The 26,382-nt window shown below is 39.9% G+C and overlaps 2 pseudogenes; one reads left to right on the top strand and one right to left on the bottom strand.

The window, feature by feature from the left end:
• The window catches only part of Gm18728 (predicted gene, 18728), a 429,487-nt pseudogene that overhangs the window by 162,998 nt on the left and 240,107 nt on the right, over window positions 1–26,382 (bottom strand).
• Window positions 1,311–1,452, top strand: Gm23965 (annotated as a pseudogene).

Below are 26,382 nucleotides of genomic sequence, written 5' to 3'. Positions count from 1 at the left end.
ATGAGGAAGGGAGAGAGAACCAAAATGGAGGTTGATGTGGAGAAACAGAATGGAGGCTAGAATAATTGTGCTGAAGCTTTATCATTATCTTTTGGCTCTGAAATTATTATATTGGCATTTTGTAAATTGTGTTATTATTGATACATAAATCTGATTGGTAAATTAAACATTAAGAGTTATGATTCTACCCGGTAATTAGGTGTTGAGATGACTAACCAGGGGTACAAGGGGCATTGTGTGAAATCAAGAAGAACTTCGGGGGAGAGGGACTGTCTAAGAGATGGCCCAGTGGGAGCCATGTGGAGTCGAAAGGCTGGCATGATGTGTTGGTGGGCCAAGAGACTGAGTAAGTGAGATCACCTGGTGCAGGGGCTAGCTCTATATATTTCCTGCAACAGGTCCGTCCCTCCATGTGTACTCTGATTGGTGGTCAAGTCCCCAGGAGCTCCAGGAGGTCTGGCTGGTTGACACTTTTTCTACCCCATGGGGCTGCAAAACCCCTCAGCTCCTTATTTCCCTTCTCTAACTTCTCCATTGGGAATTCCAAGATCAGTCTAATTGTTGGCTGAAAGCATCTGCCTCTATATTTATCAGACTCTGACAGAGCTTCTAAGGAGACAGCTATATCAGGCTCCTAACAGCAAGAACTTTCCGTCATCTGCAATAGTGTCCGTGTTTGGTGACTATATATGGGATGGATCCTCAGGTGGGACAGTCTCTGAATGACATTTTCTTTAGTCTCTGCTCTACAATTTATCTTCATATTTCCTCCTGTCACAATTTTGTTCTCTTCTTGCTACTTGGCTAGTCTGGCTTTCCAATGAACATTAAGGATCTGCCTATCTACACCTCTTCAGCATGAAGATTACAACTATGCATACCATACTTAGCTTGCATATATTCTGGTGATCCTACTCAGGTTCTCATGCTTGTAGCTCGAACAGTTTAACAAATGAGATATCTTGTATCACAGAGAGAGACTCTCTTAAGTTTATACAACCCAAACTCAGGAAAGTAACTGATGTAATACTAGATCCTGGTTCAATCCATCTTTGTCTTACAACTGCTTCTTAATTTACAGATACATATCAACAACTATGGTTTTCACCAAAGGATGGAGCCTTGGGTAAGACCATCAGTCTGTGTCCGTATGTTTCCAGCCCAAAGAAGGCACAGAGGTTTTTGTGTGCTCACACAAGAGCAGCATCAGGTCATAGGTGTCACACAATTTGGAGTTTTAACAGACCTGTAGACTTTATAAATATTAATCTCAATAAACCAACACTAACAAACTTGAAAGAATGCAAAGAAGTGGCTTAAAAGATATATTAACCATGTCCCCGGGTAGCTGCTGTGTCATGTGTGCATCAGTGGGTACCAGAGAGTAAAGATGCTATGCCTATGCTCAGTGTTCTGACCTGTGAACATCTGAATGTTTAGTAGTCTAATACTCCCTAAAAAGGCAAACCAAACCAAACCCAAACCCAAACCCAAACCCAAACCAAGTGGGCTTATGGGACACACTGTGCCAGAGTACAGCTTCTACAATAAGATTTATTTTTCTTCCTGTTACAGGGGAGCTTGCAAGGGTAGATGGTTGGTGTGAGGAGAGGGAGAGATGAGCAGCACTAAGGTGGATGACGTGAAGTTCGCAAAGAACTAGTAAAAGGCTTCTTAAAAGATAAATTAACAACCTTAGGCATACAATTTATATCTGATACTTCACCCAATGTCCTATAATTCTGAGCAGCATACTTACAATAAATTATGCCACCTATCAATACTTAAAACACTTCAGTGGTTCCCAACATTATCTAAGATTGAATACCAGCTTGTCACCTTGGCAGATTTCTGCCCCTGTGAATAATGCCCCATCCCCAAAATACTAGGATACTTATCGTGATGACCAAATACCAGGGATGCTTCAAATAATTCAGTACCAGTCAAGTTTTAACTAGTAAAAGAGGTAGAACTTTTTATACTTTGGAGTGAATTCAAGATTATAGTTGTATTCATGGAAACTCTGGTATACAGGCACACATTTTGAAGGTTTGTAAAATTGTTAAAATAGGAACCTTATATAGCAAACACACAAGCTTCATATATTCTTGCTAAATAAAATCTGATATCTCCATTGGTAAAACAGTTGCCTGGAAGAATATGACCTTCAGAATCTATGTAATGCATTTTTGTGTGCATCAAATATGTGAATGTCACTGAGCATGTGTGGGGGTCACTGAACACACCAACACTCATAGGAGGACAAACACAGGAAAGAATTTGCCACTGATGTTTTTGTATGAACAGTAAAGAGAAATAATCCCCATATAGTATGTGGGCATTTCCCTAACTGCTCGGACATAATTCAGTGTGATGACTTAGTGAGTTATGGAATTTACTGCCAAGTATGAGGACATGCTTTCTGTCCCAACACAGAAGAAAAGAACAAACTACTACATGTTCTCTTCTCCCAAACATATGTTCTGTGGCAAACACACAATTACACAAATGCAGTCACTGCAAACACATGAATACACCATGCCCTGAGTATAACATGTAAGTATTTCCCAAAGCACATGAAATCTAGAAATTAACTGAGTTATTTTTTGCACTCTTGCCTCAACATAGTGCCTGATGTTCTTTGGGAAAGTGACTTTGCTCTTGTTGGGCACCTCTAATAAAATTTTCATGATGGACCCTTGCAACTATTCAGGTACTCATGTTTTCTTAATTAAATTTCTTGTTGCTGTGTCAAAACGCTTGACCTAACAACTTAAAGGAGGAAGAACCCTGTCTGACACACAGTTTAAGTGGACACTGGTTGTTCACATTCTATCTACACTCCACCCTACAATCATCTGGCAATAGCCAGGTATGGTCCACCCTACAGTTACCTGGCAACAGCCAGGTAGGCCTGACCCACTATAAGAGGGACTGCTTGCTCCCTCCTCCCTCTCATGTTCTCTTATTCTTTTGCTTCTCTCTTGCCCTCTTGGGCTCTTCCCTACCTCCTCACATCCCCATTCCCTTCCCCATCTCTCCACATGTTATGGTCAGCCTCTACTTCACTCCTATCTCCTCTCTCTTCCTTTCTCTGCCTCTACTACCCTCTTAACTCCCAACCTCATGCCTGGAATAAACGTTGCTCTATACTATATATGGCTTGTTCCTTACGGGGAAGAGATGTTTTGGCATGGGCCCATTGAGGCATCCCCTTCTCCCATAGATAACATATCCCCTCTCTTTTTACCTTTTTATAAACACATCATATATTCCATGACCTTGATTCAGAAACTCTGCAGGTTTGCATCCCACTTCAGCTATCACAGGAGATCCATACTTGCTAGCCCAGAACTGGTAAGCCCTTATCCTCCACTGGACATAGTAAATGTCTGTATGATCCCAGGGTCATGTTCTTGAGCTCAGAGCTACCCCTGTGTTGTCCTTTCACTGACCCTTGTTTTAGGACTCTCCCTTCAGTGAGATTTCCATCTCCTTGGAGACAGTTTCTTTCTCTCCTCTGAGAAATTCCTGGCCCCGTGTAAACAGGTCTGTGGCTCAAAAGCACTGGCTCTAAGCATTAGTCCCAGCCATCACATGATGACCTGGTGGTCTGGCCTGTGCTAGAATCTCTCCAAGGCTGTTAATGCCCTTGGAACACTGGCAGGGGCAGTTAATAACCCTATTCTCTCATTCAAGGGTCAGTCTTTCGCCATCTTTGTGCCTATTTACTGGAATTTCTTGGTCTATTTCAGTTAACAGAAAATACATTAGAGTAGGTTTCTCCTCTTCCTCCTTCTCTCAGTTGCTGGGTCCCAGTTCCATTCTCTCTGGCTGTCAGAGTGATAGGCTATAAATTTAATAACTCTTTATGAGCAAAAGAGATAAGGAAAAAACCACACATAAAGACACATAGATATACACTTTGTTCAGGCCCAAACAGTTGTCCTAATAATTCCAAAAGAGCTCATGCAAACTTATATATAAACACACATACCAATACACATATTTATGTAGATGCATATGGACAAATAGACATATACGTATATACATTTGTGGATAGAGCAGAGTCCTCAAAAGCCACACTATTTCTTCTCTCTGGCAACTTATACCTTCTTAGAAAAAAAGTTCTTCATAACATTAACACATAGGTATATTGTTACACAAAAGGGAGTTACATAAGGGTACTCACAATAAGTTCAAAATAGTTTTTCACACTATAAACATATTATAAATTCAAAGCGACAGATTCATACGGCCTTACTTTATCATAGTGCACACCTGTGGTTTCATCCTTGAACATGACATATAAAGAATTGGTTTTGACCACAAATTTATTCCAATCCTACTTTTTTTTTATCCAAGTACAATTAGCCTGTGATGTAGGATGATTGGTACAGCTCTATTTGCAGCTTTTTTTTTTCTACAGGAGGCTTGAGATTACTTAAAACTTTAGCCCTTCCTAGAAGGCTTCTGTGAGAATAATGTTGTAATATGGATTTGTTTTATCTTAGATTTGTACTCTCTCTATCTCTCTCTTTCTCTCTCTCTCTCTCTCTCTCTCTGTGTCTGTGTGTGTGTGTGTGTCTGTGTGTACATATGCATGTGCATGTGTGTGTGGTGGGTTTCAATTCCTATGTAAAACATCTAGGCCAAAAGCAACTTTGGAAAGAAAAGTTTATTTCATCTTGAGCTTGTTGTAATCCACCTTCTAGGGGAGACAAGGCAGAATTTCGAGGCAGCAACCTGGAGTAAAGAATTGACAGAGAGGCTCTGATGGATAACACCATCCGCAATTGGCTGCCCATTTCAATCATTGTTAAAAAATATACGTACAGTCTTACCTACAGGCCAATCTTATGAAGGCATTTTATGAACTGAGGACTCATCCTCTGAGATGATGCTAGGTTGTTTCAGCTTAACAAAATCTAGCAGGCACAGTATACCCAGAAATGCATGTGGAGGTGAGAGGACAACCTAGGCTAACATCTTCATTCTTGTTTTATTCAGGGTCCATTGTTTTCCCACAGCATATGCCATAGCCTAGCTGGCATGTGAAAATACAAAGTAGGAGTATTTTCTGGCTCTTTTTTTCTTAATGCGTGTCTTGTGGATGTGAACTCTGGACTTTATGGCAAAAGTACTTTAATCCTTTAAACTCTGAATTCTGCTATTTCTATATGAGGATTCAGCTATACAGATCTGACACTTTGTATCTCGTTCATATGCACTCTAATCCCTTCAACATTTTCTTGCTCTTATTTCCTATACTTGGCTTTGTTGTTCTGCTAGCTTTGGAAGATTTGTAAGTAATAACAGACAAATTAAAGGATAAATGAAAAACGAAGACCCACTGCACAGGATGAATATGCATCTTTGCAGGGTGTGCTACTGCTGATGTTTCAATGTGCTTGACTTTGGGCAGACACTCTACAGGGTCTGACAAAATGCCCATGTGTATGTTTTAGCATCTCAGGGAAGAATCAGGAGCCACAGCTTTTGCCTAGTAGTTAAATCCCCATGTATTTTTTTCAGGCGAAGTTGGAACATGGCTTTTTTTTTTTAATTGCAAACACTAATGATGTTTCTGGGTTGAAAATCCATTGTACAATTATAGGAATATGAATTTTCTTAATACAAAGTTGTCATACACACCCCTTAAAACTGAAAGTCAGTTTATATAGCACGTAGATAATTGTAGACTTGTAGTATTTCTTCACATCAGACCCTTAGTGTGAGTTATAGCAAAAGAAAAACAGAGTCAGCAAAGCATGATGATTATATTTAGTTTAAAAACATTGGAAAACTTAACTTGAGACTGTGAAATGTTTTACATAGACACAAAACCACAAAGGTATAGATTGAACTGTTCTTAGAGGCTGACACTACATAACACAGCTAAACTCTTTAATAGAAAAGATGGAAGCATTTCCCCACAGGTTACTGATGATGTGGTATGTGTGTATGTGTGTGTGTTTGTGTATTTTGTATATGTTTTCTAAAATTACCTGAGTCTACACTTCTGTGTATTTTATAAACAACTTTTGAGAGAAGATTTCTGGAATATTTTGAAGATGATTAACAAACTCTGGGTGTCAATGAATAGTATCTTTTAAGCATGAGGAAAAAGTAGACAAAAATTATAGTTATTAATTATGGGTGTAAAAGAACAGTGGTAATAACATTATAAAACATCTGTATTTATTCAGTCATTGGGCTCACATTTTTAAGCACTATGTGCTCAAGAAGGATATCTTGAACACTATTGGATTCTTGTGAGAATAAGCCTGACACTTAACCAGAGTCTCAAGTGCTTTGGTTTCCACTAATATATTCAACAGTATTCCCAGAAAGTGGCAGCTATAATCCTAATATTATATATGATAATTTCTGATAGAACTTTAAAATTTTTATAGTAGTGATAGAAGGAAAGCTAGTTTGTGAAACAGTAGTCTTTGATGCATTTGGCACTGGTAGAATAATAATTAACAGAAGGCTAAGGGCACTTTAGAAAAAAAATCTGTTTGCAAGTTTGAAGCTTGGTTAAGTAGTAACATGAGATAACACCTTCATTAGAAGAGCTTTGAAGCACTTGTCATCTTAATGATCAGAGGAGATAGCCTTTGACTCAGCCCCAGACTATCATCAGAGAGGTAAACAAAGCCACAAAGTCTATTGCATTAGGTTGAAGAGAGTTGTCATAGCAACAGAGTTAAAGACTGTTCACTAATTACAATTGCCATTAAAATGTCGATGATTTAAAAATCCAAATGTGCAAATAGGATAGGTAAGCAAATCAAGGAATTTAATTAACTTCTTACTATCAAACTTTTGTACAGTTGTTATATTTTTCATCTTCCTATAACTCTTGAGAAAGTGGGCAGATTTATATATATTGCACATACTTTTCAAAGAGCTCGCTGGGCTCCGGGTACATTACCCAAGTACATCACTAACATCAGAGGACATCACTAACACAAAGGAAAGAAAGTAATTCCCCTGATAGGCCTATGTACCCTAATCAATATCTGCTGTCACGTACAGAAGTGTAGGAGTAGGATGGGTGACCAAAACAATGCATGAAAGATAACTATCAAGTGTTCCAGTACTCCAGGTATGTCTTTTGGTGTGCACTGTGACACAGAAGGGCATGTTAATGACTATTGTACAGTGACTCCTACAATTGTAGGTGCTATAATTCTTATGTACTCTGAAGCATTGAGAGAATGTAATGATAAGTGTTAACTGCCAATTTGGCAGAACCTAGAATCCCCAAAGAGGTAATCTCTAGGAAGAACACAAGAGGGAGTAGATTAAGGCTAAGCTTTGAGATCATCATGAGGGATTATCTTGATTTAATTGTCATGTGATGACCTATATTACTTCTAGGGAAGACCCTTCCCTAAGCAGGGGATCCAGGATTGGATAGAACTGAAAAACCAAGCTAAACACTAGCAAGAATGGTATACTCTCTCTCTGCTTCCTGCCAGCAGATTTCATGTAAGCAGCTGCTTTAAGAACCTGCCACCTTGACTTCCCCACAATGGCAGACTGTGTCTTGGGATAGACTGTAAATACAAGGAAAACATAGTAGAACAGATTTCTAATAAAGATTTATCTTTGAGATTCAAGTTTTTGAAATGTGCATAGATGGTGAAAAAGTGTGCATATGATTCTAATGTAGTAGGTATTTCATTGAAATAAATATTATCTTCAGAAATACATACACTCTCCCTTTTGTTGTGAACCACTCTAACTCTTTTTACCATTATAGTTGTAGGATCTTTTTTTTTTTCTGAATTCATGATGACTACTGAATACCTAAAATGAAAATTTACTTGGTATCTTATTAAGTAGTGTTGTATACCACAGTATTTAATTGCTTTACCTAAAGACTGTGTGGTCTTCTACCCACTGGAAGAAATTAAAATTAAATTAAAAGATGCTACAAACAGATTAATTTGTCTTATGAAGTAAAATTTTCCATTCCTTTAACTGCACTATAATTACTTTTTAATTTCTAAGTAATTTAAATAACATTCATAACTGCTAGCCAGGCAGTGGTGGTGCATTCCTTTAATCCCAGCACTTGGGAGGCAGAGGCAATCCAATTTCTGAATTTGAGGCCAGCCTGATCTACAGAGTCAGTCTAGGATAGTCAGGTCTATACAGAGAAACCCTGCCTGGAAAAACAACAACAAAACACAACAAAAATCATAACTACTTACTTTTATTAAAAAAATACATTGTACTTTTCTACAAGTTAGGGAAACATTGTTTTAAAAGTAAAAATATTACTGAATCACATTGATTTAGCAAGGGAAGCACTCATAGAGGCTTGCTTGTGAAGATATTTTCTTGAAAGCATAATGACTGAGGGGAACCATGGGCCAGGGACTCCTGTTCCTAATTCCCAGCCATATCCCACCAATTCCTGTGTACGCAGGAGACTAGGAACCACAACAATCATCACAGATCCTGTGGTTTTTCATCTCATGAAATGCAGACTGAGGACCCATATTATGAACTGTGTTCTGCTTCACATTTGCACATATGTGTATGTAAAATTTTACATGTATGTAGGTGTAGATTTCTCTGAGTATATATGTTCATGGATGTGCACACAGAACTGTGTTTGCATATATGGATGTCAGCAGTTAATCTAAAGTGTCATTGCTCAGATAGCATTCTTTTTAATTTACTTTAATTGTATTTTATTTTATTTACTTTACTTTATTTTCTTTGTTTTGGGTGTGGGGATTTTTGTTTTATTTTGTTTTGTTTTGTTTTGTTTTGTTCTGTTCTGTTCTGTTTTTGTATTTTAGCGATAAATTTTTCTCATTGTCCTAAGTCCACCAATTCAGCATAAATTGGCTGGCCAATGACTGTGAGGATCCTCCTACTTAATTTTCCCAAGTGTTGATATTCTAAGGGCATACCAACATGTGACTTTTACAAAGGTTGTGGGCACAAAACATGGATCCTTATGCAGCAAGTCAAGCACTGTAACTATTGAGATATCTCATAAGCACAGTTATGAGTTTTATTAACCCATAAACCTGTTTTTTTAAATATTGTTATGAGTATAAGTTGTTTTATAAAAGGATGTTAAGGAATAATTCAAAAAGTTTAGACTCATTTCAAGTTCAGTACATCATGTTAGATCAGAATCAGCTTATAACTTTTAATTCCTTCTCCATGTTTAAGTTTACCCAGCATGCACTGAGCATTATGTAAAAATATTCCAGTCTAGAATATCGGTGGCTAGTGTCTACCCATTCGTATATATAATTAATGTAGGGCTCCTGATTTCCATCTGTGCCTGGAGCTAACATTGTTCCACAGCTCTCCATACACAAATTCCTCCTGTAAAGAACTGGTCTCCCAGTAGTGCTGAAACACAGGTTTCCAGGAGGGACAAGCAACAGTCAGAGTCAGTAAGTCCAGCTAACACCAGAGATAACCAGATAGCAAGATGCAAGGAAAAAGCGTCAGCAACAGAAACCAAGGTGACTTGGCATCATTGAAACCCAGTTCTTCAACCACAGCAAGCCCTGAATACCCTAACATGCTGGAAACACAAGACTCTAATTCAAAATCATATCTCATGATGATGATAGAGGACTTTAACAAGGACATAAATAACTCCCTTAAAGAAATACAGAAGAACACAGGTAAACAGGTAGAAGCCCTTAAAGAGGAAACACAAAAATATCTTAAAGTAGCAAAGGAAAACAAAACCAAACAAGTGAATGATTTGAACAAAACCATCCAGGATCTAAAAATGAAGATAGAAACAATAAAGAAATCACAAACTTAGACAACCCTGGAGAAAGAAAACCTAGAAAAGAGATCAGGAGTCACAGATGCAAGCATCACCAAAAGAGTACAAGAGACAGAAGAGAGAATCTTAGGTTCAGAAGATACCATAGTAAATATTGAGACAATTGTCAAAGAAAATGCAAAATGCAAAATCTCCTAAGCCAAAACATCCAGAAGATGCAGAACACACACACAAAAGAACAAACCTCAGGAAAATGGTTATAGAAAAGTCCAAATATTCCCAACTCAAAGGACCAGTAAATATCTTAAACAAAATTATAGATGAAAACTTCAGTAACTTAAAAAGGAGAGGACCATAAATGTACAAGAACCCTACAAAACTCCAAATACATTGGGACAGAAAAGAAATTGCTTCCATCACATAATAGTGAAAACACCAAATGAACAAAACAAACAAAGAATACTAAAAGCAGAAAGGGAAAAAATGTCAAGTAACATATAAAGGCAGAACTATCAGAATTACATCAGATTTCTCACCAGAGACTACAAAAACAAGAAGATCCTGGATAAATGTAATACAGTCTTTAAGAAAATAAAAATGCCAACATAGCCTACTATACCCAGAAAAACCCTCGATTACCATAAATGGGGAAACCAAGATATTCTATGATAAAATTTTTTACACAATATCTTTACACAAATCCAGTGCTGCAAAGGATAATAGATGGAAAACACCAACCTAAGGAGAGAAACTACAGTCTATAAAAAGCAAGAAAGTAATATTTTTCAACAAACCCAAAAGAAGTTAGTCACACAAACATGATTCCATCTCTAACTACAAAAATAACTAGAAACAACAATCACTACTCCTTAATATCTCTTAATATCAATGAACTCAATTGCCCAATAAAAAGACGTAGACTAACAGACTGGATATATAAATAGGACCTAGTATTTTGGTGCATACAGAAAATGCACGTCTGTGAAAAAGACAGATACTATCTCAGAGTAAAAGGCTGGAAAAACAGAATTTACAAGAAAATGGTCCCAAGAAACAACCTTTAGTAGCTATTCTAATATCAAATAAAACTGACTTACAACCTAAACTCATTAAAAAAAAAAAGGAAGAACACTTCATACTCACTCATCAAAGGAAAAATCTGCCAAGATGAACTCTCAATCCTGACCAATTATGTTCATTAATAAATAAACTTTACTGAAGTCCAAGCACACACTGCATCTCACACAATAAAAGTGGGAAACATCAACATCCCACTCTCATCTATGGACAGAGTTAAATGTGGAAGAGACAAACCATCAAAACAATCTCATGACCCCTTAAGAAATAAAAACAGACATTAGAAGTATCCTAACCCAAAAAAAAAAAAAAAGTCAAACAAAAACAAAAACAGAAACAAAACCAAAACAGGACCAGATGGTTTTAGTGCAGAGTCCTATCAGTCCTTCAAACAGAATATAATACCAGTACTCTTAAAACTATTCCACAACATAGAAAGAGAAGGAACAGTATCGAATTCGTTCTAGGAAGCCACAGTAATGCTGATACCCAAAACATGCAAAGACCCAACAAAAAAAAGAGAACTTCAGACCAATTTCCATTATGAAAATCGATGTAAAAATTCTCAATAAAATTCTCACAAACCAAATCCAAAAACATATGAACATAATAATTTACCATACCAAAATCAAGTAGAGTTCTTACCAGGGAATCAGAGATGGTTCAATATATAGAAAGCCATGAACATAATCCACTACATAGACAAAATCAAAGAAAAACAAAAATCATATGAACATTTCGTTTGATACAAAAAAAAAGTTTGACAAAATTAAATATCCCTTCATGTTAAAAGTTTTGGAAAAAGAATTCCAGTCTCATAATTAAACTTAGTAAAAGAAACATAGAGCAAATCAGTAGCCAACATCAAACTAAATGGAGAGAAACTTGAAGCAAACCTACTAAAATCAGGGATTTAGAAAATGATGTCCATTCTCTTACTATGTGTTCAAAATAATACTTGAAGTTCCAGCTAGAGCAATTAGACAATAAAAGGAGGTCAAAGGGCTACAGATTGGAAAGAAAGATGTCAAAAATAGCACTTTTGCAGATGATATGTTAGTAACTTAAGTAACCCCAATATTCCACCAGAGAACTCCTTCAGCTGATAAACAAATTCAGCAAAGTGGCTGGATATAAAATTAACTCAAACAAATCACTAGCTTTCCTATATTCAAAGAATAAATGAACTGAGAAAAAAATTAGAGAAATTACACCTTTCACAATAGTCACAAACTATATAAATTATCTTTGAGTGACCTTAACCAACAAGTGAAAGGTCTGAATGACAAGCACTTCAAGTCTCTGAAGAAAGAAATCAAAAAAAAAAAAAAAAAACTCAGAAGATGGAAAGATGGAAAGCAAAACGTAGTCTCAACAGTAAAAAAAAAAAAAAAAAAAAAAAAAAAAAAAAAAAAAAACCAAAAAAACCCAAAAAAAAACACAAATCAACAACAACAACAACAACAGAAACAAATCTGGAGGAATAACCATCCTGACCTCAAACTGTACTACTGAGCAATAGTTTTAAAAACTGCATGGTCTTGGGACACAGACAGGCAGGTAGATCAATAGGATAGAATTGAAGACCCAGAAATTAATCTGAAAACCTATGGTCACTTGTTTTTTGACCAAGAAGCTAAAAGCTGTGGAAAAAGACAGCATTTTCAACAAATTGTGCTGGTACACATTATGGTCATCATGTAGAAGAATGCATATTTATCCATTCTCATTTACTTGTACAAATGTCAAGTCCAAGTGGATCATTGTCCTCCACATAAAACCAGACACCCTGAAGAGAAAGTAGTGAAAAGCCTTGAACACATGTGCACAGGGGAAATTTTCCTGAATAGAACACCGATGGCTTATGCTCTAAGATCATGAATTTGCAAATGGGCCCTCATAAAAATTGCAAAGCTTCTGTAAAGCAAAGGACACTGTCAATATGACAAAATGACAACCAACAGATTGGCAAAAGATTTTTACCCATATTATATCCATAGAGGGCAAATTTCCAATATATATATAACTCAAGAAGATAGACTCCAGAGAACCAAATAACCCTATTAAAAATGGGAGACAAAAATAAAGAAAGAATTCTCAACTGAGGAAACTTGAATGTCCAAGAAGTACATAATGAAATGTTGAACATCCTTAGTCATCAGGAAAATGCAAATCAAAACATCCTTGAGATTCTACCTCACACCAGTAAGAATGACTAAGAAATTCTCACCTGAGGAATACCGAATGGCTGAGAAGCACCTGAAAAAATGTTCAATATCCTTAATCATCAGGGAAATGCAAATCAAAACAACCCTGAGATTCCACTTCACTCCAGTCAGAATGGCTAAGATCAAAAATTCAGGTGACAGCAGATGCTGACGAGGATGTGGAGAAAGAGGAACACTCCTCCATTGTTGGTGGGATTGCAAGCTTGTACAACCACTCTGGAAATCAGTCTGGCGGTTCCTCAGAAAATTGCTTAATAATCATTTATTAATTAATTGCATAATCAGCTTCCAAACGCTGACACCATTGCATACACTAGCAAGATTTTGCTGAAAGGACCCAGATATAGCTGTGTCTTGTGAGACTATGCCGGGGCCTAGCAAACACAGAAGTGGATGCTCACAGTCAGCTAGTGGATGGGTCACACGGCCCCCAATGGAAGAGCTAGAGAAAATACCCAAGGAGCTAAGGGGAACTGCAACCCTATATGTGGAACAACAATATGAACTAACCAGTACCCCGGAGCTCTTGTCTCTAGCTGCATATGTATCAAAAGAAGGCCTAATCAGCCATCACTGGAAAGAGAGGCCCTTTGGACTTACAAACTTTACATGCCCCAGTACAGGGGAACGCCAGGGCCAAAAAGAGGGAGTGGGAGGGTAGGGGATGGGGGGGGGGTGAGTATGGGGGACTTTTGGGATAGCATTGGAAATGTAAACATGGAAAATACCTAATTAAAAAAAATAAATTAAAAAAAAAAAAAGAAAATTGGACATAGTACTACTGGAGGATCCCGCAATACCTCTCCTGGGCATATATCCAGAAAATGTCCCAACCAGTAAGAAGGACACATGCTCCACTATGTTCATAGCAGCCTTATTTATAATAGCCAGAAGCTGGAAAGAACCCAGATGCCCCTCAACAGAGGAATGGATACAGAAAATGTGGTACATTTACACAATGGAGTACTACTCAGCTATTAAAAAGAATGAATTTATGAAATTCCTAGCCAAATGGATGGACCTGGAGGGCATCATCCTGAGTGAGGTAACACATTCACAAAGGAACTCACACAATATGTACTCACTGATAAGTGGATATTAGCCCAGAAACTTAGGATACCCAAGATATAAGATACAATTTGCTAAACACATTAAACTCAAGAAGAACGAAGACCAAAGTGTGGACACTTTGCCCCTTCTTAGAAATGGGAACAAAACACCCATGGAAGGAGTTACAGAGGCAAAATTTGGAGCTGTGACAAAAGGATGGACCATCTAGTGATTGCCATATGCAGGGATCCATCCCATAATCAGCTTCCAAATGCTGACCCCATTGCATACACTAGCAAGATTTTGCTGAAAGGACCCAGATATAGCTGTCTCTTGTGAGACTATGCCAGGGCCTAGCAAACACAGAAGTGGATGATCACGGTCAGCTATTGGATGGGTCACACGGCCCCCAATGGAGGAGCTAGAGAAATTACCCAAGGAGCTAAAGGGAACTGCAACCCTATAGGTGGAACAACAATATGAACTAACCAGTACCCCGGAGCTCTTGTCTCTAGCTGCATATGTATCAAAAGATGGCCTAGTTGGCCATCACTGCAAAGAGAGGCCCATTGGACTTGCAAACTTTATATGCCCCAGTACAGGGGAATGCCAGGGCCAAAAAGGGGGTGTGGGTGGTTAGGGTATTGGGGGGGGGGTGGGTATGGGGGACTTTTGGGATAGCATTGAAAATGTAAACGAGGAAAATACCTAATTAAAAAAAACTCAGGTGACAGCAGAAGGTGGTTAGGATGTGGAGTAAAAAGAACTCTTACATTGCTGGTGGTATGTGCTTTAGGCAGAGTGTGGAATATCCAGGACACAACTCACAAATCATTAAGCTCAAGAGGAAGAAAGACCAAAGAGTGGATGCTTCAGTCCTACTTTCAAGGGAAACTAAATAGCAAAGGGAAATAGAGAAGGGTGGAATTTAAGAGGAAGAGAAAAGCAGGAGTTGAAAAAGAGGGAAATAGTCAGGTATGGGAGGGAGATGAAGGAGACATAAAGATGGTCAAAAAAATTAAACAGAGGTGTGTAGCAATGCCGTTAGTAGAACTGGGGATAGCAACCAGAATGTAACAGATGCTTGGAAAGCAAGAGCCTCCCTAGACCCCACAGGGATGACATTAGCTGAAATATCTAACAAAGGGGAGGGAGAACCTGTTGAGATAACCAGAGGTTAGGCATGCCCCCCATCCTGGTTGAGGGATGTGTCCACCCACCCATCTCCAAAATATTAATACAGAATTGCTTCTGTCTAAATGAAATACAGGGACAATGAGTGGAACAGAGACTGACGGGAAGGGCATTCAGAGACTCCCCCACCTGGGGATCCATCCCACATGCAGTCACCAAGCCTGGATACTATTGTGGATGCCAAGAAGTGCTTTGCTGACAGAAGCATGCTATGGCTGTCTCCTGAGAGGCTCTGCCAGATCCTGACCAATACAGATGTAGATGTTAACATCAGACTGAGTACAGCATCCCCAATGGAGGATTGATGGTATGGATTCAAGGAACAAAGAGGGCCTTATTTGGCATTCATTCGAGGTGAGGCCCTTGGTCTTGTGAAGGCTTGATGCCTCAGTGTAGAAGAATGCTAGGACAGTGAGGTAGGTGTGGGGGCACTCTCACAGAAGAGAAGTAAGGGGGGTGGGACATGGGGTGTACTGAGTGGAAACCGTGAAAGGGGATAGCATTTGAAATATAAATAAATAAAATATCCAGTTAAAAAAGAAAAAGAAAAGCAAAATTAATGTACAGTAAGAGTTCTGATGCTTGCACCAATGTATGCTTCTTGTATCAGTAACAACATTATCCTTTATTAATGGTAAAAGAGAAACCAGACTTCCTCTCCTCAAGCAAATGGAAATCTAACACATAAAATGTGATATGATAGGCTGTGTGGTTAGGTAATGTAGAATGCTTATTTAGCCTGGACAAAGAGAGGACTTGGATCTGTGGAAAGTACTAGTTAGAGGGGTTGGAGCTGAGCTAGAAAAGAAAGTAAATCTTGGGTGTATAGGCAATCAGAACACACATGATATTCTAGTATCTTTTCTTGAATTTTAATAAAATACCCTTACAATAAGTAACTGGGGAGAAAGGATCTTATTGGCATATCATTCTAAGTTATAGTCTACTGCTCAGAGTCAAGAGCAGAGACAAATGGATACAAACATGCAGCATGCTTGCCTGCTTATGCTCACATCTATTTCTCCACTTTTATATGGTCCAGGACTTGTGGAGTGTTTTTAGAGCAGCCTTCTAGGAATTTGGCAGGACCTTTACTTTGGACTAGGACAGGGAAGTAAGTTCAGGCAGGATTTGATTTTAGGTTTGGGCTTGGAAGTAGGCTCAATGTGCATACAGCGGAGGAATGTTTCTTGATGGGCCTTGTTAAGATCCTGAACACAGTAATGCATGGGACCATCGCTTCATGCTTTGTTTGTTCCTTCACTACCTTGTTTTTGCCTAAGGACTGACCATATTCTTTGTATGTACCTAGAATGATATAAAATCAAACTGTAAAAAAAATAAATAAATGCACTTCAGCCTCAGCTCTGCCTGGAGCCTTGTTATGATGTGAACTCAATGTCTCTTTCGTTTCAATCCTTGCTCCCTATCTTGAGACCCTGTTGAATGACTGAGCTGGCTTGTTCAAGGACTCCTTGCCTAGGAAGTGTGCTACCCAGACTGTACTTTGTCTTACCACTTCAATCAATTTATCCAATCTCCCACAGACGTTCCAACATGGTAACAAAAATTAGGTAATTCCTCTCTAAACCTCTCTTCTCTGTGGACATTTGGTTGTGTTAAATTGACAGCTAAGGATAACCACCATATAGAAGAAGGCCCCAAGGAAAATGTAACTTGTGTGGGTTACTAAGTTTACACTACCATTCTAAGCAGCAATGAACTGGGATACTTATTCCACTCCAGGCATGACTTTTCAAATTCAAAGCCTGAGATTCTCAATATATTCCTCCTCTGCTGACTGACTAGAAGTTCGTTATTACCTACAGGGAAGATGGGATGAAGTAATCAGATAAAAGATGAAAGTCTCTATAGACATTCTTGAAGTAAATGTGAGCTATAAGTGTGTAAATGTGAATCATCCTAAGACTAAAAATATATTATCCCTACTCAGTTATCTTGGAATGTAATATATCCAGGAAAGAATGGCCTATGTTTTTGATTTGCTGTTTTTTTTTTTTTGTAAAATCAAAAAAGGTGGAAAAAAAAAAACCCATGAGATATTAAGTACTAAATTGGTATTTAATTCCTCAGCTCACTTCCCCCAAAAATCTTGTCTTTAAACTTTTTGCTCAGTTGCTTGAAGTGCTCAGTTGCTTGGAGACTAAACTACCAAGCCTATCTATTTATGGATATTGCTCATGAAAATGAGCTAATGTAATGAAAATTTTTGCTATAAGCTCCCCAGCTGGTATGGGCTATATTTGAGAATCTGATATTGCCTCTCTGACCTCAAACTCTATGTTCTGTTCTCTAAAGTCTGGAAATACAAACACACACACACACACACACACACACACACACACACAAACACACACACACATAGCTTTACCATGCTTATAAGTTTTCAAATAGACATCAACGTGACAGAGTAAACATGAAAATGTCCTTAGAAGATCTCAGAGGGCATCCTATTTGCACAGGATTTGTCTATGTTATCATTGTTAGTGAGTCTCAAGACTTTAGCACAGGAGCTATAGACATAGCATAAATTGATATATTTTCATTTATATACCATAAAGAATTTGTCTTCCAGTATTACCTGACAAATTCCTAGCTTTTAATTTTCAAAGAAGACAGTTTGCAATGAAAAATGTATGTTTTTAAGCTCTGGAAGGCCCATGATATTTGATATAAACATTTAACAAATGTCTCCTGAGCAAACTTTTAGAGAAAATAAGAAATTCTATTACCAAGGTGCATCAAAAGATATTTCACAGGGCATTTACATAGGACATTTATGTCAGACTAAATTCAAAATTTAACACATAGTGTAATGTAGTCCTTCCTGCAAAATCATGCTTTGAAAAACTCTGGTATATGCATGTGTGTGTGTGTGTGTGTGTGTGTGTGTGTGTGTGTGTGTATGTGTGTGTGTGATTATGTGTGCTAGTATGTGTGCAAGTATTCATGTATTTGTGAGATTATGATGCAAGTTTGTGTGCAAACTTTCATGTAGGTATATGTATATAACCCAGATGTCAACCTCAACTATTGTATCTCATGTGCTCTTCTCCTCCCTTATTTTAATTTCTATGTTAAAAAGGATACTTCATTCCTCCTTAGAATAGGGAACAAAATACCCATGAAAGGAAGTACAGAGAAAAAGTTTGGAGCTAAGACGAAAGGATGGACTATCCAGAGACTACACCACCCGGGGATCTATTCCATAATCAGCCACCAAACACAGACACTATTGCATATGCCAGAAAGATTTTGCTGAAGGGACCCTGTTCTAGCTGTTTTGTATGAGGATATTCCAGTGCCTGGCAAATACAAAAGTGGATGCTCACAGTCATCTAAAAGATGGAACACAGGGTCCCCAATGGAGAAGCTAGAGAAGGCACCCAAGGAACTGAAGGGTTCTGCAACCCTATAGGTGGAACAATAATATGAAATTAACCAGTACCCCCAGAGCTCATTTCTCTAGCTGCATATGTAGCAGAAGATGGCCTAGTCGGCCATCACTGGGAAGAGAGGCCCCTTGGTCTTGTAAAGTTTATATGCCCCAGTACAGGGGAATGCCAGGGCCAAAAAGCAGGAGTGGGTGGGTAGAGGAGCAGGGTGGGGGGAGGGTATAGGGAACTTTCAGGATAGCATTTGAAATGTATATAAAGAAAATATCTAATAAAAAAAAATGGTCTGACATGAAAGTCACTAAGCAGTCAAGGCAGCCTGGCCAGTAGCAAGTCCCAAGTTCTTGGGTGTCTCCATCTCCCAAGCACAAGCATTATAAGCACATTCTTATTCACATTATTGCACTGCATTCTGAGATGTGCTTCAGTTCTGCACCTGTTGTACTCTGGGATTAAGAGCATTGCTCATCTGACCATTCCCTGTGTCTATCCTCTTCTTGTTCACTCTCAGCTTTCAATAAGCTTTTATCTGATTTGACCCAGACATTTCCCCCAATTTCTAAGCATCCTTTTTTCAGTCACTGTTGCATGAACTCTGATTACCAATGCTCTATAGAGCTCATTATTATATATTTTCCTTATTTACATTTCAAATGGTATCCCCTTTCCACTTGTTCCCTCCCTGTCTGAATACCAATATCCTATCGCTTCTCCCCCTGCTTCTATGGGGGTGTTCGCGAACACCCCCATAGAAGCACTTTTGCCTCCCTGCCCTGGCATTCCCCTACAATGGAGCATCTGGGCCTTCAGAGGAGGGCCTCTCCTCTAATTGATGTCCAACAAGGCCATCCTCTACAACATATGTGGCTGGAGCCATGGGTCCCTCCATATGTACTCTTTGGGTGGTAGTTTAGTTCCTGGGTGCCATTATGGGGATGGGAGGTTCTGGTTGTTTGATATTGTTGTTCCTCAGTTGCAAACCCCTTCAGCTCCTTTAGTCCTTTCATATGCCATAAAAATGGAATGAAGGTTGTGGGGAAAGCATGCATGAGCACAAGAGGAGTCAGAGTGATGGAAATGAAGATTAAAAAAGAAGAAACCAACACAAATATTAAAAGTGACAACAAACCCTGGCAGTTATGGGTCTCATCACTGTGACATAATGCATGATATAAGCAATTGTAGGCATGAAAGGGGATGAGGACTCACAGTGGAAGGGTACAGTCATCATGGTAAGGAAATGATTAACTTTGGATTATGAGGCAGATTGGTAATTTTGTCTATAGTCAGGAAATAGAAAGAGACGAGTGCTGAGCTTCACCTCACTTTCTACTTGGCTATTCCATCCTGGACTCCATGCCAACTGGTCAGTAGAGATGGGTCTTTCCTCCTCTGCTAACTTATTCAAAACTGTTTCAGCCCATGAATCCTGTGAAGACCCCTTTATTTTAGGCCTGTGTCAGGACAGTTCAACTTCAAGGCCCTCCTGATGGGCAAAGCCATTCATGTAAACTCAGTGGGGGACAAAAAGACAGCATAAATCACCCCTGATAATCTCTTAAAGGTCCCCAAATTGTAAGGATCTACTTCCTAATAGTGCTACACTGTGGGCTAACCTTTCACACACACACAGGCTTCTGGGAGACAGTAAGGATGCAAACTAGATTGGTTGCCACTACATTTGCATGTTGAATATAGCCATTATGACATAAAAGGATCATAAGAATATTGCTTAAGAAAGACACTTCTTAGAGAAAGCAGCCAAGGAGCTGATGGGGTCTGCAACCCTATAGGTGGAACAACAATATGAACTAAACAGTACCCCCAGAGCTGTGTCTCTACCTGTGTATGTAGCAGAAGATGGCCTAATCGGCCAACACTGGGAAGAGAGGCCCCTTGGTATTGCAAACTTTATATGCCCCAGTACAGGTGAATGCCAGGGCCAGAAGCGGGAGTTGGTAGGTAGGGGAGGGTATAGGGAACTTTCAGGATAGCATTTGAAATTTGAAATGTATATAACAGAAAATATTTAATAAAAATAAAAAATAAAGAAATGGAGAGGAAAATAAGAAAAGAAAGAAAAGATAATATCCAAACTCAAGAGCAAATTTTTCCATTTGATAAAGTGTGTGCGCGTGCACACACACATGCAAGTGCACACACAGGTAATGAACTCCAAGTCTGTCTTTTGGTCACAATTCAACTTGTGGCTTGAGGCAAGGCCTCTTAATTTACCTGGGACTCACTTGTTGGGTTGTGTTGGGGTGTCTGGTTTGTAAGCTCCAAAGATCTGCTTGTTCACTGCTATGATTACAAGAACATGCTATTATGTCTGTCTTTGTGTAGGAGTTTGGAATATAAACCCCAGTCTCCTGCATGTGCAACAATGAGAAAAACAACCATCTCCCTAGACCCCAGTAAATAAATCTTAAATCAGGGATTAAAAAAAGAGAACTGAGCTTTGTTACATAAGGTATAGAATACCTGCATCCTAATCAAATGTGTCATGATACTGTGACCAGTGTAACTATCACAGAGCTGAACAAACTTAAGGGATATGGTTATAAACAGGAGAATCAAGGCCTCTCAAGCTGCAGCGTGCCACATTTGGCAGAAGTGTAGCTGAATATAGTTGAAATGGAGAAGGGGCCAAGGTGATATATGACTGTGAGGGTAAATCGCATGTATCAGATTGGCAAGAATTTTGTCCCCAGTTACCCAGTGAATCACTGATCTCAGTGCTCTGTAAAGGAGTTTTGTAGATGAGATCAAAATCCATGAACAACTGGCTTTTATAAAGTGAACTGATTTGGAAAATCTGGGTGGGTGGTGTACAATCTGAGAAAAGCCTGATGTGGCACTGTTTCTTGAAAGAAGTATTGCCTAGAAGCTCAGAGATGGCTCAGTCAGTAAACTGTTTACTAAAAGCATGAAATTCTATTTTCAAAATATATTCAAATGTTGAATGTTGTGGCAGGAGTTTTTAATTCTAGAGCTGGAGAAGTAGAGACAGCAAAGGGGCTTACTTGTGAGTCAGCCTAACACGATTAGTAAGTTCTGCCCAGAGAGAGACCCTATGTTTAAAAGGAAATTATGGACAGTTCCTGAGAAACAACAAATGAGGCTGTCCTCTGGCCTACTCTCTCTCTCTCTCTCTCACATACACACACACACACACACACATGCAGATATTCACACAAATGTACGTACATACATGCACACTCACACATAAATCCATACACACACAATCCTACACATATTTGCTGAAAGGCATATCCACACATATATGTGTACACTTGTATACTGACACTGACATATACATTAGATGCATGAAAACACTGGCACACACATGCATGTCCATGCAGTTATATAGGAACATCCACATAAATATATGACCACATGACATTTACAAGCACACACATGTGTGCACACAAAGAAGTACATGTAACCAAACACACATGCACATACAATAATGCACTTGCACACATACAACCATACACCCAATTTAATCTTGCCTGCACCCACTCACACACATGAACTCACATGTACACACTAATACTCTACTGCTATATAATAGCTTAAGGTCCTGTCCTGGACATCCAAGCTCCTTCCCCAGCAACATATTCTTTTTATTTGAGACTTGTCTAATCAGTTCCTATAACTATCTAAGTAAATTTATTATACCAAATCTTGTAATACATTTTTTTGTTGGTATTCCCCTACCCACAATACTTCTTTAACTGTGCACATCACGCCTGTGCTAGAGTATAGCTCAACTTCAAAACTCCCGTTCACTTTCTTCCTGCCTAGTACTTGCCTCTTACTGAATATCTGTCTTTAGGCCATCTGAATTATTCACCTTCATTTGTCCGTGGGTACCTTTATATTCTTTCCAGTGTGCATTATACCACTTTCTCTACACTTGTTCTATTTTGAAGCCTTTGACTTTACATATCAAGTCTTGAGTAGCTTGTATGTCATAAACAATATTTATTCTGAGGTTGGAAACAGAGTATGCACTTGCACCTCACTAATACAAATGTATGTTGCACAGATGAGTGACCTTAAAACAGGAAAAATTTACAGGAACATAAGATGAATGAAAATAAATGGTGGTGGAATCTAATGAAACCTCAGACACTATAGAGTGTAGGATCTACAAGGATGAGTGATCTGGAAGTCTGATACAGTGATTATCACAGTATGATAAAAAAGCACACTCTACAGTAATTAGTAAAAAAAATACAACTTTACTTCTGATAAATATTTATCTGTGAGGAGCGGGTGTGGCGGCAGTCCCAAAGGCGCCAGGGACTGCAGCTAAGTCATATGACTTGTACCTGACTTCCTCATATAAGCCACAAACATCTTGAGAGCTGCGCAGGTGTACCAGGATACCGGTGAATCCATTTTGATGGAGATATGCCCCTGCTGCCCTGATTAGCTGAAGCTGCGTGCCTGGTGAGGTGGCGTGGCCTGCTGTGCGTGGATGGGAACTGAGAGTATAAAAGAGTGAGAGGCCCAGGGTTCGAGGGAGATATAAACAAGAAGAAACAGGACTGAATAAACGTGTGCAGAAGGATCCTGTTGCAACGTCGTTACTGCTGGCCAATCCGGCGTGCGCAAGAAGTGGTACCGAAATCCGGGAAAAGAAACATCTTCAGGCACTAGCAAAGACCCCCTGCTACAGGGAGGATTCAGAACTGCATCACGGGGAAGGAGTGGTTAATAAAGGTTCCTGTAAAACAGACTGTTGAGAAGGATCCGGCTTGGATTCAGAACTCTTCAGCTGGGGAACGGTATTGATGAAGAGAAAGAAGAAAGATGAAGACTGAATAAACTGCTGTTAGAAGGACTGGTGGTCGTGTCATTCTTGCTGGTCAAGAGCAGACGCGACAATTGGTGGCCAGTACGGGGAATGGACTCCCCCATCGAGTTCAGAACTTTCAGCAGTCAGTGGTTGCAGGCAGGGTAAGTTCAAGGTAAGTGAAACTTGCGACCCCAGGAGTTTGGGAAGGACCTCGGATAAAATAGAGGCAAGCATAAAGTTGCCAGGAAGCAGGCACAAAGTAATGATAAGGTTCCAGGCTTTGGGACGAGTTAAGGTTCCAGGCTTTGGGACGAGTTAAGGTTCCTGGCTTTGAGACAAGTTAAGGTTCACGGTTTCGGGATAGATTAAGGAATTATGATAACCTCAGTGTAGTGATCAATAGATCCTCGCTGTGTAGTTATGCTTTTTTCTCCCATTGACCCTTTGTGGGTAGGTCTGATAGTTTTGGTCTTGTTTGTTCTGATATATGGACTCTGTTACTGTTTGAATAGAGAGGCAGTCAAGACAGGTCAGAAAATTCTTACAGAGCAACAAGAGAGTATGTCGGAAGAGGAGAAGGGCTTAAAAAGAAAAAGGAAAAAGAAAGGAGACACAGTGTTATCAGGTGGACAGAAAGGACAAAATAAAAGAGCCGAGGCGGAGGAGGAAGGCGAATTAGCTTCTGTGCCTCCTCCCTATGCCTCCTCAGCAGCCACCTATAGGCGGATCTTCTGTCCGGAGGTTTGGAGAGAGGATAGATTCTCCTTGCTGGGATGTCCTATTTTCACTGACCAAGCAGGGCAGAGATATCATGAGCCTCTATATTTCAAAGTAATTGGGAATTTGGCTGAGTCCGTGTGGGCATACTGCCTGAGTGCTTCCTATACTGTGGCTCAGGTGGAGGCCTTGAATAGACACTGTGACACAGTCAAATTGGGCAGTTTTGGTGAAGGCATGCCTTTCACCTGGGCAGTATTTAGATTGGAAAGCCTTCCTTGTTGAATTTGCAAATGAACAGGCAGCTGCTAATGCTGTTGCAGGAAATCCAGCATGGGATAGAGATATGATGAATGGTCAAGGTCGATTTGCACAATAATAAACAGGATATCCACTGCAGGTGTTTGAGCAGGTGAATCAGATTGCCATAAGGGTGTGGAAATCATTGCCTATCAGAAGGGAAGTTAGTGAAAACTTGACTCTCGTATTGACTCCCCAGATGGACATACAGGTGATTGAGGTTATGGTCTCATCACCACGAGGTATTGTGTCCATCTCCTCTGGGGATGGACCAGATCCAGTGTTGATGTGGGCGAGAGGGTCTGTTTGTGTGTTTCCACAGGACCAGATGGAACCTCTTTGGGTGCCGGAGAGATTGTTGAGACACTGCAAGAATGAGGCTCCTGATCCAGTTGCCCCTGTGGATGTGGTGGATGGTCCCACAATCACAAACGATGGAGCCGAGATGGGAGATCCTTTTGGTGTTCCAGAAGCTGATACCAACTCAACATGACGTTCAAATATTTCCATGCTTTTTTGATCCCTGAATTCCCCTTAAAGAGATAGCCCCTCTGGCTGGCTATCCCTTGCTTCACGGAAGATGTGCAGGGATGAGAGCCCTGGGACGTATGCTTGTTATAGTGTGTGTGTGTTGTGTGTTTGGCACATGTGTTAGGTGCAGAGTGTGCGGGCCTGCACTTTCGCCATGGTAGCGTAGGCTTTTGCTGCAGTGGAGGTGGGACAATCTCCTCAGATTCGGTTTGCTGCTCTAAAAGAAATTATGCTGTGTTATGCCATGGGGTGCGAGGCTAAGCACTACACAGAGGATAGCTTGCTGTTGGCATCCTGCGGAAGGCATGTCTGATTGCATGAAGGTTCAGTGTCCTAGTTCCCTTCCCTCAGGAAAAATGACACGGAGCTGGCCAAGACCTCTCTGGGTGATGAGCCCAAGGGATGGTTTTGTGTAGGGCCCCTATGCTTGCAAACTGCAGATCAGACCTCTACCTTCACCCATGAGGCTTGCTTGCAGCAATTAAGATCTGGCCATAGATTAATCAACATCCCGGCCTTTTGATGCACCTGCCGCAAGCAAAACACAATCTCCCCTGGTGTGGCTTGGCATTGATAGAGAGGTAGTCAGTGATAAGAATCCCTGGGCATGTCACCAACCTAAGACAGGGATCAATCCAATGCTGTTTGTCTCCCAAGGACAGGTAAGGGGCATGGCTGCGTGTTGGGAGCCGCGCCCACATTCGCCGTTACAAGATGGCGCTGACAGCTGTGTTCTAAGTGGTAAACAAATAATCTGCGCATGTGCCAAGGGTATCTTATGACTACTTGTGCTCTGCCTTCCCCGTGACGTCAACTCGGCCGATGGGCTGCAGCCAATCAAGGAGTGACACGTCCGAGGCGAAGGAGAATTCTCCTTAAAAAGGGACGGGGTTTCGTTTTCTCTCTCTCTTGCTTTTCTCTCTCTCTTGCTTCTCGCTCGCTCTTGCTTCTTGCACTCTGGCTCCTGAAGATGTAAGCAATAAAGCCTTGCCGCAGAAGATTCTGGTCTGTGGTGTTCTTCCTGGCCGGTCGTGAGAACGCGTCTAATAACAATTGGTGCCGAATTCCGGGACGAGAAAAAACTCGGGACTGGCGCAAGGAAGATCCCTCATTCCAGAACCAGAACTGCGGGTCGCGGTAATAAAGGTTCCCGTAAAGCAGACTGTTAAGAAGGATTCAACTGTATGAATTCAGAACTTTTCAGCTGGGGAACGAGAGTACCAGTGAGTACAGCTTTACGAGGTAAGCCTGGCCTTGAACTTTCTAACGAAATTC

This window comes from Mus musculus, chromosome 1, assembly GCF_000001635.26.
Source record: "Mus musculus strain C57BL/6J chromosome 1, GRCm38.p6 C57BL/6J".
Taxonomy (NCBI): domain Eukaryota; kingdom Metazoa; phylum Chordata; class Mammalia; order Rodentia; family Muridae; genus Mus; species Mus musculus.
Note: the sequence above shows the minus strand (reverse complement) of the source record. Positions and strands in the feature narration are given on the sequence as shown.